The sequence below is a fragment of the Mauremys mutica genome, chromosome 1 (genome assembly GCF_020497125.1).
Source record: "Mauremys mutica isolate MM-2020 ecotype Southern chromosome 1, ASM2049712v1, whole genome shotgun sequence".
NCBI classification, from domain to species: domain Eukaryota; kingdom Metazoa; phylum Chordata; order Testudines; family Geoemydidae; genus Mauremys; species Mauremys mutica.
This window is the reverse complement of record NC_059072.1, coordinates 206,433,623-206,448,029: the sequence shown is the minus strand read 5'-3', so window position 1 is coordinate 206,448,029 and position 14,407 is coordinate 206,433,623. Positions and strand designations below refer to the sequence as shown.

The window sequence follows — 14,407 nt, the reverse complement described above, 5'->3', positions numbered from 1 at the left end:
GGGAGCCACCGGTTGCCGACCCCTGCCTTAGACAGACACTTGAGGGCAAGGAAGAGACTTTCACCAAACACACTCAAATATACCCAACTTGTTTAAAAATGCATTTTAAATAAGTTTTCTGCAGCTTTTCACCAGGATCTGAGCACGGGGGGAAAGCTTCAAGCCTTTCATTTTGTTTCATCCACCCAATGCTAGCTAGGGGCTCAGATTGATTGGACTCTTCCAGTTGGTATGCATACTTCCACCTTTTCATGTTCTCTTTATGTATAAATATCTCCTGTCTGTGTGTTCCATTGTATGCATCCGAAGAAGTGAGCTGTAGCCCACGAAAGCTTACGCTGAAATAAATTTGTTAGTCTCTAAGGTGCCACAAGTACTCTTGTTCTTTTTGCGGATACAGTCTAACACGGCTGCTACTCTGAAACCAGAGAAGCTGAAGCAATTGCTCTCAAAATCAGGAGGAAACTGGGAGAGAAAGAGAAATAAATCCCATAGAGAGTAGTTTCTGAGGTTGAGATAAGCTTAATTTCAGTGGGACATCCACAGAGCCACTTCCTACTTGTGCCTGCCACTTGTTAGCAGTGGGTAGGCAGCAGGCTATCCGTGGGGACTCCTGCTTTGAGAAGCATCCATACTGATCCCTCCCATTTGTTTTTCCTGCATCCACAGAAATAATTTGATAATGATATGAATGACATACAAGTATAATGGCAGCATCTGTGATCCTGAATAAATATAAAGAATAAAGATGAAGAGTGTGGCAACAAGCCTGGGATTTCTACCAGCTCTTGGATTTTGGTTAGAATAACTGTGTTTTTCTCTCTCTTTCTGAATATTTACATTAATGAAATCTTCTAAATGAAAACACCAGTGAACTATTCTAATTAACTACCCCATCTTCTGTAGCATGTCAGTGCTGAATAAATTACAAACAGAAACCTACTGTACAGTATGCTGGTGCTGTTGGAATGAAAATGAGTTAAAATAAGCGGATTTCAGAAGGCTGATTTCTGCTTTTTCTGCAGTTTGGAATGGGAGAAGTTGGCAGCCTTGTGGGGGCATCTGTTGAGCCACAGTAAACTACTAAATTTCCATCTGTTTTAAAAAGCTCCAGTTGACCTACATTCAATGTTATGGATTAGCTAAAGCTGATACGGTAACATGCAGAAAGCTTTGATTCTTGCTGCTAACCATATATCCTAAGCAATTAAAGATTTCATGAGTAATATGTAAGAAGCATGTTTCAAAAGGAAGATACTTTTGACTATTCACACACAAACCAAAAACAGTTTGTACAACGCATAATTTATGACACAGTATCAATATACCCAATCTCATTACTGACTTGTTTACCGTACTTTGTTTCACTCTAATGGACACCTTTTTTAAATGTATTGGCCAAGACATTAAAAAATGACTAATGATTCTGGGTACTCAATTTAAGATTCCTTCAATAAGCCTGATTTTCAGAAATGCTGAGCACCCACTTTCTGGAAACTGGACCTTTCAAGTTATCTCATGTTGGACATGCAAGATAACTAGTCATTTTGGAAAATCTTGGCTATTATTCTGGCGCTTGTCATCGGAAAAACTTGTGTCTTTCGGGGGTGGGGAGGAAGAGAGTTTAAGACCCCTGAAAGACAAAAGTTTTGTCATTCAATTGACAGTACAGACATAGCCTAAATATAAACTGAAACTGCAGCATGGGATGAATTATTAACATACTGCTGTCTGACAATCACATTTTCACCTGCATGCAGCCATTACTTATATTAGCAATTCATTTGCCTGGTATGTTGAGGAAACACAGATTTAAAACAAATTTTGCTATACGTACATGCAAAAGTAAAGAAAAGCAATGAAAATTGTAGCATCTGTTCATGGCACTCTTCATTTCAATGGGAGTGTTTGTAAGCACTGTGTTTAAGCAGTGAATGCACCAGCTGCATTTTTTTTTATTTATTTTTTTAGGCAAGTTAAGATTTCATTAGTCTGGCAGACAAGAAATAGGGATTGCAACAATTTGGATAATGACAAAACACAGCACATTATTCTGTCACTGGATCACAACATTTTCAAAATATTACAGGATAATTTTCTTAACTTGTGTACCTCCCATTAACATTAATATGAGTCACTAGACCTTTGGTGAAGATATGTGCAAACCCCCCAAAACTACTTTTGAATAGGCTTTCCCTCATTTGTATGATTTGCTGTAAACCAGTCTAGGAGATGTGATCTTGTCTGCAAATATTTGTTTGCATCTTATACTTATCTATTATTTGTATTACAGTAATGCCTAGATGCCTCTGTGCAATTCAGTCCCATTGTTTTAAGCATTGTACAAAACATATATGAAATAATCCCTACACCAAAGAGCTCACAGTCTAATCACCCAGTTCTTCCAGTACTCCCCACTCTCTATTAACTGTTACTGTAAATTCTCCTTATACATGAAAAAGGAATGCTACCGTATCTTACTGCTGCAATGATCCAAAGCTCTGCAGTAAAGCTCACAGAAGCAGATATGGCCTAAGAAAGCAAAGGGTCATATTAGCATTTGGTTAAGATAGACCTTAGGGTTCAAAACATAATCAGCTAGAGTATGTTTTCAACAGCCCCACAAGTTGTTCCCTTAAAATTGCCATCTGCTCGAATGGTAGAAATCTCACAAGATCTGCTCTTCTCGTGATGAGATGTTTGCTACATCTGAACCAGAAAAAAGGCCAGTAGGCCAGTCTTTGGCATAAGGTAGAGCAGCTGTCACCTGACAGCTGTCGCTCAGGGACTGCTCTGGCAGTTCGGGAGTGCCAGGCTATAGACAGACCACAACCACACCCCCTGTTGCCCACCAGACACACTCCCGGTATCTAGGGCAGGGGTAGGGTGGCATGGGAGTTGGCATGTTTGCTCCATACCACCTAAAGATCTATCTATACAGAGGAGATCCTATCTTTTAACCAGTTACTGATTCATAAGAGGACTTCCCCTGTGATCCATGACAGCCTACTTTCCTTAAAAGCCTTTAGTGTGAGACCTTGTCAACAGCTTTCTGCAAGTCCAAGTACACTATATCGACTGGATCCCCCTTGTCCACATGCTTTTGGACACCCTAAAGAATTCTAATTGATTTGTGAGGCATGATTTCCTTTTACAAAATCTGTATTGACTCTTCCCCAACATACCGTTTTCATCTATGTGTCTGATAATGGTGTTCTTTGCTATAGTTTCAACCAGTGTGCCTGGTCTCTGCTCTAACACTGACCAAGCAAAGCTCTATGGCTTGGTATCTAACTAGATGATACTATGATTCAAAGGACAGCACAATCTTGATCTCCTTCTCCTAGGGACAACTGTGAAGACCCTGCAAGTATTTATAACTATTTTTTCCTTTATGTATCTGCATAACATTGAATTGTTATAAATAAGGATATTAAGAACTGGAAAAAAAAGAGACATATTCTAGGTTTTAAGTCCATTAAAATATATTGGGCAAGTAGGATCTGATTCATAACAGCGCTGTGGTCCACTTGTGCCAGCATAATCAGTACAAAGTTGCTGTAAAGCAACTGCATGGCTCTTCATGGAAGTACACCTTGCGCTGGTAGCCTATCCTACCAGCTGCAGAGCGCAGCCAGCTCTGTACCTCTTGTGACAGCCTGAGGCACAGAGGGTATCCCAAGGCATGTTGGAGGCAGGAGGGAGGGGATGTGACTTGGGTTATTATGGCCCTAGCTATTCTCTGCCTGTCACAGAGGCTGTGGACAGCCTGTCACAGAACTGGCCCCTGGCAGCCCCAGAATCAGAGGGACACAGGTCTCCCCTGCATCCCTATGGCAATCTGTTCTAGTGTTGAGGCGAACTGGGATCAGATAGTTTTTGAGGCGTCAGGGTACAAAAATAGCTAAAATATAGCTAAAAAAGAAGAGTTGGTGTATTTGAACCAATTAGAATTCAGACTCCACTGTTGGCGATGGAAAAGGCCTGTTAAATTATCAAATCCATCTCCCTGCCAGTTCAGGATTATTTCACATTTTATTTTCTAGGGTTTTCTCCAGTGCAGTGTTAAACATCCAAAGCAATGAGGCTTCCACCACTTCCACTAAGATGCTATTCCACAGCCTAACAGATGTCACCAGAAATTCTATTTACATTTTCCCATCCTTAATTTCATCCCATTATTCCTAGTCACCCCATCAGTACTAACCTAAAAATTTCTCTTCCTCCTTGGCATTCATGCCTTTCAATTTTCTGTAGCCTGTTTGAACCACCCAACCCCCCCCCCCCCCCATGGCCACCACATAGCCAATCCATCCCTATTTCGCTCCTATACCCTTTTCTCTTCACTCAGACCATGTCTACACTACAGGCACTATAGCAGCACTGTAGAGATGCCACTGCATTACCATATTGTAGATGCTCCCCACACTGATGGAAGGGGTTTTCCCATTGATGTAGGAAATCCACCTCCCCAAGTAGCAGTAGCTTGGTTGATAGAAGAATTTTTCCATTGACCTAAGTGTGTCTACACCAGGGTTAGATTAGTTTAACTACAATGTTCAAGGGTGTGAATTTTTCATGACACTGAGCACAGGGTTGCCAACCCTCCAGGATTGGCCCAGAGACTCCAGGAATTAAAGATTAATCTTTAATTAAAGATTATGTCATGTGATTAAATCTCCAGGAATATGTCCAACCAAAACTGGCAACCCTACCTGAGCAACATAGCTGGGCCAATCTGAATTTTAAATGTAGACCAGGCCTCAAGTTTCTTCATCCCCTTGATCATTCATGTTGCTTTTCTTTGAACTTCCTCCAGTTTATCAATATCTTCCTGAAGATGAGATGCTCAGAAACAAACACAAGATCTATCTATACAGCTAGGATTTTATTCTGCACAGATTGCCATGGTATCTGAATGCCTTAATATCCCTAGTGTGATTGCACCACAGCCAGGTAAGAGGAACTACTACCCTTTACTGTAATGTTATGCTTCTTCACATGCACCCAAATTGTTTCATCATTTCCTTGCTTATATTTCTAATATCTTCCTGTCCCTTTATATTTGTTTTGTAATCCTCACTAGGGCTGCAATTCCTCCCTAGTAGTATCAACCACGAATTTCACTAACTCCTTCCTTGAAAATGATCAATATTAGGCTCGATTTCCTCTCCTTAGGACATCTTGTGGAGATTTTTCACCAGTTACTTTATTTAAAGGGCTGGGTTTACCTCTCCATCCCTTTCCCATCTCCTCCCCTTCCCCCATACCTTCACACACATTCCCCTGAGGAACCAGTCATAGAGCTTACCCACAAACTCCCCTAAGCTTTGCTAGGTGTGAGGGGTACAATATGTGTCCCCTCCAGCCATTCCCCAGTCAGCCAGCTCTCTCCCATTAGGATCCCCCATAGGCAAGGACCCCTAGGGGAAGGGGATATGCCACTTGGGAGGCAGATGAGCCCCCTTCCTGCATGCAAAGGGCAGAGTTATGTATGAAGAGTCCGTTCTGCATACAGATCTCAGGGACACAATCAGGCACTGTGATGTTATTGACATAAACTGTGACCGTATAGATCATTGTTGCAACCACTGTTACATATTTGCAACAAATATTGTACAAAGGTTGTCGAGTGAGATGTCTATAAAAAGGTTTGATTTGCTGGTTATGATTATGCTATCTGTATATGTGTATCATTTTGTATTTGAAGTTATGAATATTGGCTATGTACTTGTATCTCAATGTGTTTTGATTCTAAGTAGCCTCAGTGAAGCATTTGGTCAGCTTCTTAAGAATGGGCACTTACTGAGAATAGTCCTATCAAGAAACACTTGAACTTTGGGAGATGCCAATCCACATCTGAGCTGTCCTGGGAATGTTCAAACTAACATGTAAGCAATGGCATCGGCCTGCAAACTGAGTCATGCTTGGACATGTGACTTGCCCATGTGAGTCCAAATCCCATCTTGCTGCTGTGATTGTCCACAGTAAGAACAAAGGGGTGTCCTTCCAAAGGGCAGAGAATATAAAAGGCCCTGGAAACCCTTCCATTTTGTCTTCAATCCTGCTTCTTACTTCTGAAGGAATTTTGCTACAAACTGAAGCTCTAAACAAAGGACTGAATGACTCATCCCAGCTGTGGATGTACTCCAAAAACTTGATTTGAACCTGCAGCTTATTCCATCACAGCTACGAGCCTGAACCAAGAACTTTGCCATTACTTTATGTAATTGATTGCATTTAACCAATTCTAGTTCTCATCTATATATCTATTTTCTTATGAATAAACCTTTAGATTCTGAAGGATTGGCAACAGAATAATTTGTGGGTAAAATCTAACTTTTATATTGACCTGAGTCTGTGGCTTGGTCCTTTGGGATCAGGAGAACCATTTTTCTTTTACTAGGGTATTGGTTTTCATAACCATTTGTCTCCCTAATGAGTGGCACTGGTGGTGATACTGGGAAACTGGAGTGTCTAAGAAAATTGCTTGTATGACTTATGGTTAGCCAGTGGGGTGAGACTGAAGTCCTCTCTGTTTGGCTGCTTTGGTGTGCAAAGGACCCCAGCCTTGGGCTGTGACCTCCCTGCTCTAAGCAATTTGTCCTGAATTGATACTCTCAGTTGTGTTCCACCAAAGGCAGCATTGTTACAGGCACTATGAACCCCACTATAAGGGTGACCAGATGTCCTGATATTATCAGGACCATCCCAGTATTAGGGGCCTTGTCGTACACAGGACCCTATTACTCACTCCTCCACCCCCCGTTCTGATTTTCACACTTGCTATCTGGTCACCCTACCAATTATACACCTTCCCCCAATTACTTAGATGCAGATAACAAACATTTTTATCCCACCAGAAAATCGGCTACAGGAAGTCTCTATTGTATGGTCATTGTTTGACTGCGGTTTTTTTAGTGTCTTTTTGTAAGCTGAAGTGTACATTTTCATTACTTGTCATAAATTCTGGGCATTTTACTTCTGGCTCTACCTAAAAAACATATTCCACCAATTCTTTGCCATCAACAAATCACCAAAGAAATGGAAGTGAAACAGATTTATCTAGTAAACATGCCTGTTCCCCTTTAAACCCAGCCTGAAAGGGAGTCAGAACAAAGCCCAGAGTAACATAACAAGAATTTCAGATAACTATGTTCAAAGTTGCAAATAGAGATCTAACTTTGTACCATATCTGAACTGGAATCCCTGCTGACATATTCTGAGGGGTTCCATGACATTCTTCCATGTCATTACTGAGGGGAAACAGTGATAAAATACAATATGAACAATATGGATTGCAAGAGAAATTATTAGAAACAGCAGAAAATTGCCCAGCTCATACAACACAATAACCCCTACTGAGAAACATTACTAAAGATGCTTTCTTTTCCTAGTTCTCATCCTTTCCACTGATGGCACTCAAAAGGATGAGCGAAAGCTTCCATTTTACAGTCCACTTTTCTGCTATTTTCATTTATTATGCAGCTTATCCAATGGAAACAGGCTTGAACTATTTCTAGGAAACTGCTATTCCCTTCTTTTGGTGCAAAAATCGCAATTTTGCTTATCTGGACAGGAGTTTGAATCCAGGTCAGGTTGAAACTGGGGGAACTATCATCCTTTGGTTTATTTCCAAGCCAGTCAAAATTCTTATCTGGCCCTGTAGATTGTATTGTTTGACTCTCTAAGTAAAGCACCTTACTATTAATCATGATGGACTATAAACCTAATTGCACTGTATGATATTAATGTACCTGTACTTTTAAGTATTAGTGCATGCTAATGAATGAAGAGAGCTTTTCAGGAAGTAGGCCAAATTCTTTTCTGATCAAACTCTACTGACTTTAGTGGGTTTATATCAAGGATGAATTTTGTCCAGAATAGTCCTTCATGAAAAGACACACTTGACAAACTGTTAAGGATACGTCACGTAGGTCAAATTCATCCTTGTACCACCACAATAACTCTAAGACAGAGGTTCCCAAACTTTTCTTATTGCGTACCCCCTTCCAGATCTACCAACTCCCTGCACACCCTTACCCTTCTTATCACTGATACTGTGTGTTCTTCTTAACACTACCTGTCTTTAGCCATCTGTACATATTTCACTGTTATGTACAAATATAGTTATAGTGCAACGTATACAACTGAAAAAAAAAAGAGCTCAGTTAGACTGGATAGTTGCATCCTGAAGTAAATTAATTACGGTATTTTATATAGCAAATTCCCACAGAGTTTTAAAGCGCCATCAGAGTAGCCTATTATGAAAATGCAATAAATAAATCTATAATCAATAAAATCCACCTTTACATAATTTCTCCTGGAGACGTCTCACATATCTCCAGGGGTCTGTGTACCAGTTTGGGAACCTCTGCTCTAAGATGATAAAGCATGAATGTCTGAGTTGAATCAAAGCCTCCCAAGTTAGTCTTGTTTGTTAAAGTAAATGCATTTCTATTGCCCTGCTTCAAATAATTTATTTGGTTGCATTTATTTTGACTATTTAAAAGTTGCCTATGAAAATCAAACAAACACTATAACAAGGCTGTGATCATGCCCTATCTTCCTCAATTCCAAGTACTGTAAAGAATAAACAAGATTAATGCAATAGTGCAAAGTACTCAACTTCATGTTTCTTTTACTGGTTGCAATCACACTGTAGAAATATACAATACTATTTTATTCCAGGATTCAGTGATTTATGCCTGCTTCAGTTGAGTAATATCTTTCCCCTTGAGGTTTACATAACCATATCCTTACACGTCAGATCAAACGACAAACATTCTCTCCAAGAAGGTGAAATACTATTGCTTACTCTGACTGCTGATTCCTAATACAATAACTCACACGTGGTAATAGCTCACAGCCTTGGACATTAGAACTTGTTATACTATAGTAGAAATGGCAGAAATTCTATTTTCCAGTTTGCAGTTGTTCATAACTATCTGAAACTTTCACATTCAGGGCTGAATTTTTCCATACTTGAGATCCAATCCAACACCCACTTAATTCAATGGGAGACTTTCCATTGCCTTTATTTGCTATTGCCCTGGGCCCTTGGTCTGTGCTGGCGATTTTATTTTATTCATTTATTTTTTAATGAAAGTTTCAGCAAACCCAAGTCAGCTATTAGGGATTAAAAGAAGAGGGTTAAAAAAAAAAAAAAAAAAAAAAGAAATTCCCCTTGTTCACAATTCTTGCAACCTGTTTTTCAACAGCTCTCCTATCAGGCCCGCTGGGAATTGAAAGTTGAAATCTGGCTGATATTCAGAATGATATTTGGAATCTTTGGTCCAGTATTTGCATATTAATTATCAATTTACTGCAAATTTGCCCATCCAAATAATTATACAAGGTCCAGGGCCAAAACCCATCTCTTTCCCATCCCCAAATGAATGAAACCTTCATACAGAGCTGCACTACCCAGCTCTTTTACTTGTGTCTTGAGGACCAAAAAGTTCTCCGATAGCAGCCTATGACATTCATTTGTCTGGGAGTAAGAGGACTACAAACCACAGGTTGCAAGGAGGGCAAGTTTCAACCTCAACTGATGTTAGCAGGTTTTTAGAGAAAGCTGGGCCCCAATATTCATTTTCATGAATATTCAATAAAAAAAAATGTTAGTTCGAGCATTTTGACCCAACTGCAGTGGCAACCCCAATTTGCCAGTGCAAGTTTTCTAATTAAGTATTTGCCCTCTAACCCCTCTTTCTTTTGATTCTACGTTCATTTGCTGATTAAGCACATTACATTCACAGTACGTTATTGTTTAATGTCTCAGTCACTCAGAGAAGCGTTTGGCTCTGTGCTTGTAAAATGACGTAAAAATGCCTGAGCCGTATCTGTGCCATCTCGTTCACTTCAATGATTCCAGAACGATGGCACAGGGTTAACTCAGAGCAGTATTTGGCCCAATAGCCTTGGTTACAATATTAAAACCCTTCAGAAAACATTTTTTCTTCAAATTTTATGTTCATCTTAACTAACCATATAATTTCTGATTTTGGAGCTCCCATCTCCTCTCTCTGACACTAAGATCTATGCTTTGAAGGTCAGGAGAAGATTGAACACAGGCCTCATTTCCCAGGGTCCTGGCCATTAACTGTTCCATCTTTTCCTTTACGTTAGCAGATGTACTCAGGAATAATTACAAGTGTTGTTTATAATTAAACATGTAAAGCAGCAAGAAGTAGGATTCTTACACAAAGGATGTAAGCTGTGGAAAGTAAATGAGAGGCAGACGGTAAATTATCCCGCAAACCCTAGGCCTCTGCCATTTATTTGTATGTATTTTGAATAATGAATAACAAACAAGAGGTTAAATTACATAATGGTTGGAATGAATTAACACATTGTTTTTCTTTAAGGATTTAGACTACTTTGCCATCACCATCCTCTCTTGTGATAGATATATATTATAAATTGTCAGGTCCTTCTCCTGATAACGCTGATTTTTGCTGAAAGCCTAAAACAACTCCAAGGGAAAACGAAAGACTGGGAGCAAAAAATAACTCTTTCTAGCACGCTTAACCAAGATGCTTTCCACAATGGGACTCAACTGAACACAATAAAATTTGAGATTTTAAAACACTACAGGTCTACAACATCATTTCCAAGTAAGTATTATGATTTTATCCACACACTGCTAATATTTAGAAAGCACTAATTTAATAGTATTTGCTGGTACTGCTTTTATAGCTTTTCTCACATGATAAAGTTTTTTTTCTTTTGAGAAGAAAGAAAAAATCCACAAGTTTGAGCCCAGATTCAATCAAAACACATGCTTGAGCTAGAACAGCTAATTCACTAGGGAACCAATTTCCTATGAATATGTTATCAATTGGACACCGTGGTAGGCCTGCTGATAATTAATAAGTTCCAAGGGGAAATAAATGAATAATAAATCTCCACAGCATTCCCTTCTACTACTAAAATAACAGTCTCTGTCAAAGGTCTCCTCTCTTCTTATATCTGAGCTGCTGGTACCTCTCTCTGTGTGGCATTTCAACTGTCTTCTTGCTTGGGGTGGGGAGGGGTGAATTGTAGAGCTGGTTGAAAAACATGTTTCATGAAAGATTTTGAAAATGTCAAATAATTTTTGTTCTGCAGGTTGTAAAAAGGAATGACTTTTCATTTATTTGATACTTGTGAAAAATGTTGATACTTTTTTGGGGAGGGGGGGGTCCCTTTTCCTCGCCATTTCTCCCCTTCTCTTGTCTCTCCTTTTTCTAGTTTGGAACTGAAGGAAGAGAAAGGAAGACAAGAAAAGCCGAAAAACAAAATTCTCATTTCACTGAAAACTAATTTTTGAAAAAAAAAATTTTTATATATGTTTATTTAAGTCATTTTTGATGAAAAATTTAAACTGCTCAAGTGAGCTGTTTCTGTTTTGTTTGAAACTGTTTACTGATCTTTATAGATCTATATATACCATGGAGCTGGAGTGTGCCTTTTGCCCTGAGTAGGGGCTGATACATAAATGCTCCATGGTGTTCCCCCTGGTGGAGAGGGAGTAGACATCCTTGCAGCGCCTGCTTACTCCTACATATTCTTACAAGGTCTAGATAGCCCACGCATTAGTAAAAGAATCCTGGCACTTCTCTTGTGCCCATGCATGAACACACAGACCAATTCATAATCTAGCCCTTATTGTTAGTTTTATTGTAATTGTCATAGTTCTTTTGTTAGATGAAAAGACTAAATTCATATCAGACTCTGCATAAATGTATGTGTTGCAGCTCAGATGTGATGTCAAAAAAAAATTCTGCCTACTTTTATACCCCAGTGAGGTTACATTGATGTAACTGCAGGCAAAATAATCCCACATGCCTGTGCTAGAGCACAGAACAATTGATTGTTCCCAACATCCACAGTTCTGGGCAGGTTTCTGCCATGTGGCATGCTCACTTGAGCCCTGAAGTTATTTCCATCCAAATACTGTGTGAGATTATCTGTCACTTTATTTCTCCATATGCAACAAGAATGTACTACTACAAAAACCTCATATATGAAGCACTATGTTGTTGGGGTTGGGGGTGAGGGGGTTGGATAATAAATTCAAATTTTGCCTCAAGGACATTAGCTTCTGGATTTAGCCACTAGCTTTTTATTTGTAGTGCTCTCATTTTAAACTCAAATTAATACACTCCCTTAGGCTAAAATATTGTGTAGATTTTGCTGGGATTCTCCTTTGAAGTTCTGATTTGGATGCTGTTGAAAATGTTCATTTTCTAAGTAAGATCAAACTTTTTTTTTTTAAATGGAGGGGGGGAATGTGTGCTGCAGTTTTATAGGCACAGTTCCTAATTATAACTCAACAGGGTCATAAGGCCAGAATCTGATGTATGCACGTAATTTGATGTACGCACGTTCCATGAGTAGTCTTACTGAAATCAGTCAGCTTACCTGCCAAGTAAAATACTAGTCCATAATTCCTTAGAGAATAAGGGTGGAACCTTGCAGCCTTCCCTATTCAAGCAAACTGCCCTGAAAATGAACGTTTTGCCTCAGTAAAAACTGGGTAGATCCTACGTTCGCTAGAAGGTACATTTCAAAACGGCATGTAAATACAATGGCAGAATACACACGCTATTAAAAGCATTTGTACTCCTGGGCCAAATTCTACCCTCGGCTGCCTGCACAAAGCTCCCATTGCATCAGACAGGAGAATACCAATCTACAGCAGTGATGGCAGAGTCTTAAACCCAGACTGGCACATTTCATATGATTTCCAAAGGTACCTTCTCTACACTCTGGGCCAAATTCTGCCTTGGAAGGCATGAATTGGAATTCTGCCTTGGAATACCTGTGTGCTGATTCATGGTTTGAGATCATCTCCTCCATGGCACAGCTAATACTATCGCCTTTGAAATGAAACTGCATGAAGAGAGGAACACCCCTGGTGCAGGGGGCAGATGGGTGGAAAGAGGCTGGAAAGCAACGCACTTGGCAATCCCCATTTATCTCATGGAAATCCAGCCCTACAGTACGGAACTATGGAGCCATAACTGGGTCCGTGACTGCCCCCCACACCTCATGCTGTGCCCAATGTAAAGTTACGCCTGCACTGCAATCATACAGTGTGACTCCAGTATGAGCAGACATATCCGAGCAAGCTTTAATCTGGCTAGCTCAGGTCCCCAGGCAGTGAAGCCACAGCCACATGTGCTTTAGCATGAGCAACCTCTGCGAGTAATTACCCAGGACTGGGCGGGGGGGGGGAGGGGAGCAGGCTTGTACAGCCCATGCTGCTGCGGCTTTACTACTACAATACCTGAGCTAGCTAGACTAAAGCTACTTAGGTATGTCTACAGGAGCCGCAATCAGTCCCTGTGATTACAGTACAGACATACCCTACACTGCAAGTGAAGGTGTGACTGCAGCATGGGTAGGCATACCCATGTTACCTGTACTAACTAGAAAAAGCTAACAATAGTAATGTAGATGTGGTGGCACAGGCTTTAGTACAAGTTAACAACCAGAGTATGTACCCAGGTCCCTGGAAGGCTTGTTCTCTGGCTATTAGCCCATACTAATGCCTGTGCCACCATGTCCACACTGCTATCGCCACCCATTCTAACTAGATTAAAGCCAACACAAATATGCTTACTTGTACCACAATCACTCCTTCACTTCCATTGTAGACATACTTAAAGTAACCTTTCATTATGCAGGCCAGATTCTCTGCTGTCTCCATTTATGAATATTTCAGAATTTCTGTCAAGGACCTGATTTTTCTTGTTGTTCATCTGGGACAATTCATGCTTGGCCATGAACTGTACAAAAACTATAAAATGTGTTATTTTAAAATACTGACTAGATGTCATTTTAAGAGTGAACTGAATAGATAATTCCCTGTCTTAGTTTTAACATGCATTATTTTAAAAGAAAAAAAAGGCTTGAAAAATACAGACCAAATCCTACTAATCTTCCTCACACAAATAGACTCAATGACTAAACTCCATTAGGCCAGATTCTGCCAAACCTTACTCGCACTGGTTAATACCTTACTCTACAAGTAACCCCACTTAAAGTGAGTAGTCCCATTAATTTCAATGGGACTATTTGTGGAATTAGATAATACTCAACATGAGTAACAGTCACAGAATCTGGCCCACTAAACTGTCGGGATCTGTCCCAGAATCTGCTATTGTACAAAATGCATGCAAGAGGTTGGATAGGGAATTGTTATTTTTTTGAGGATTACCTCATGAAATGCCATAATGTATTAGAATAGTTGTGATTTCTCAGTACTTGTTACCATCTTTATACAGTTTGAATGCTAACAACAGTGTCTCCCTCTTACTGGGTTACTTACAATAAAATTAAATTCAGGAATCAAGTTAAAGAAAAATATACAATTTTGGTATGGTCAGGCATGGGTAAAGTTAAGCTGATAAAAAAA

The 14,407-nt window shown here is 39.8% G+C and overlaps 1 protein-coding gene across 1 annotated transcript in view; it reads right to left on the bottom strand.

Moving 5' to 3' along the window:
• Positions 1–14,407, bottom strand: part of ABCG1 (ATP binding cassette subfamily G member 1) — a 69,299-nt gene that overhangs the window by 42,902 nt on the left and 11,990 nt on the right. The window lies entirely within an intron of this gene.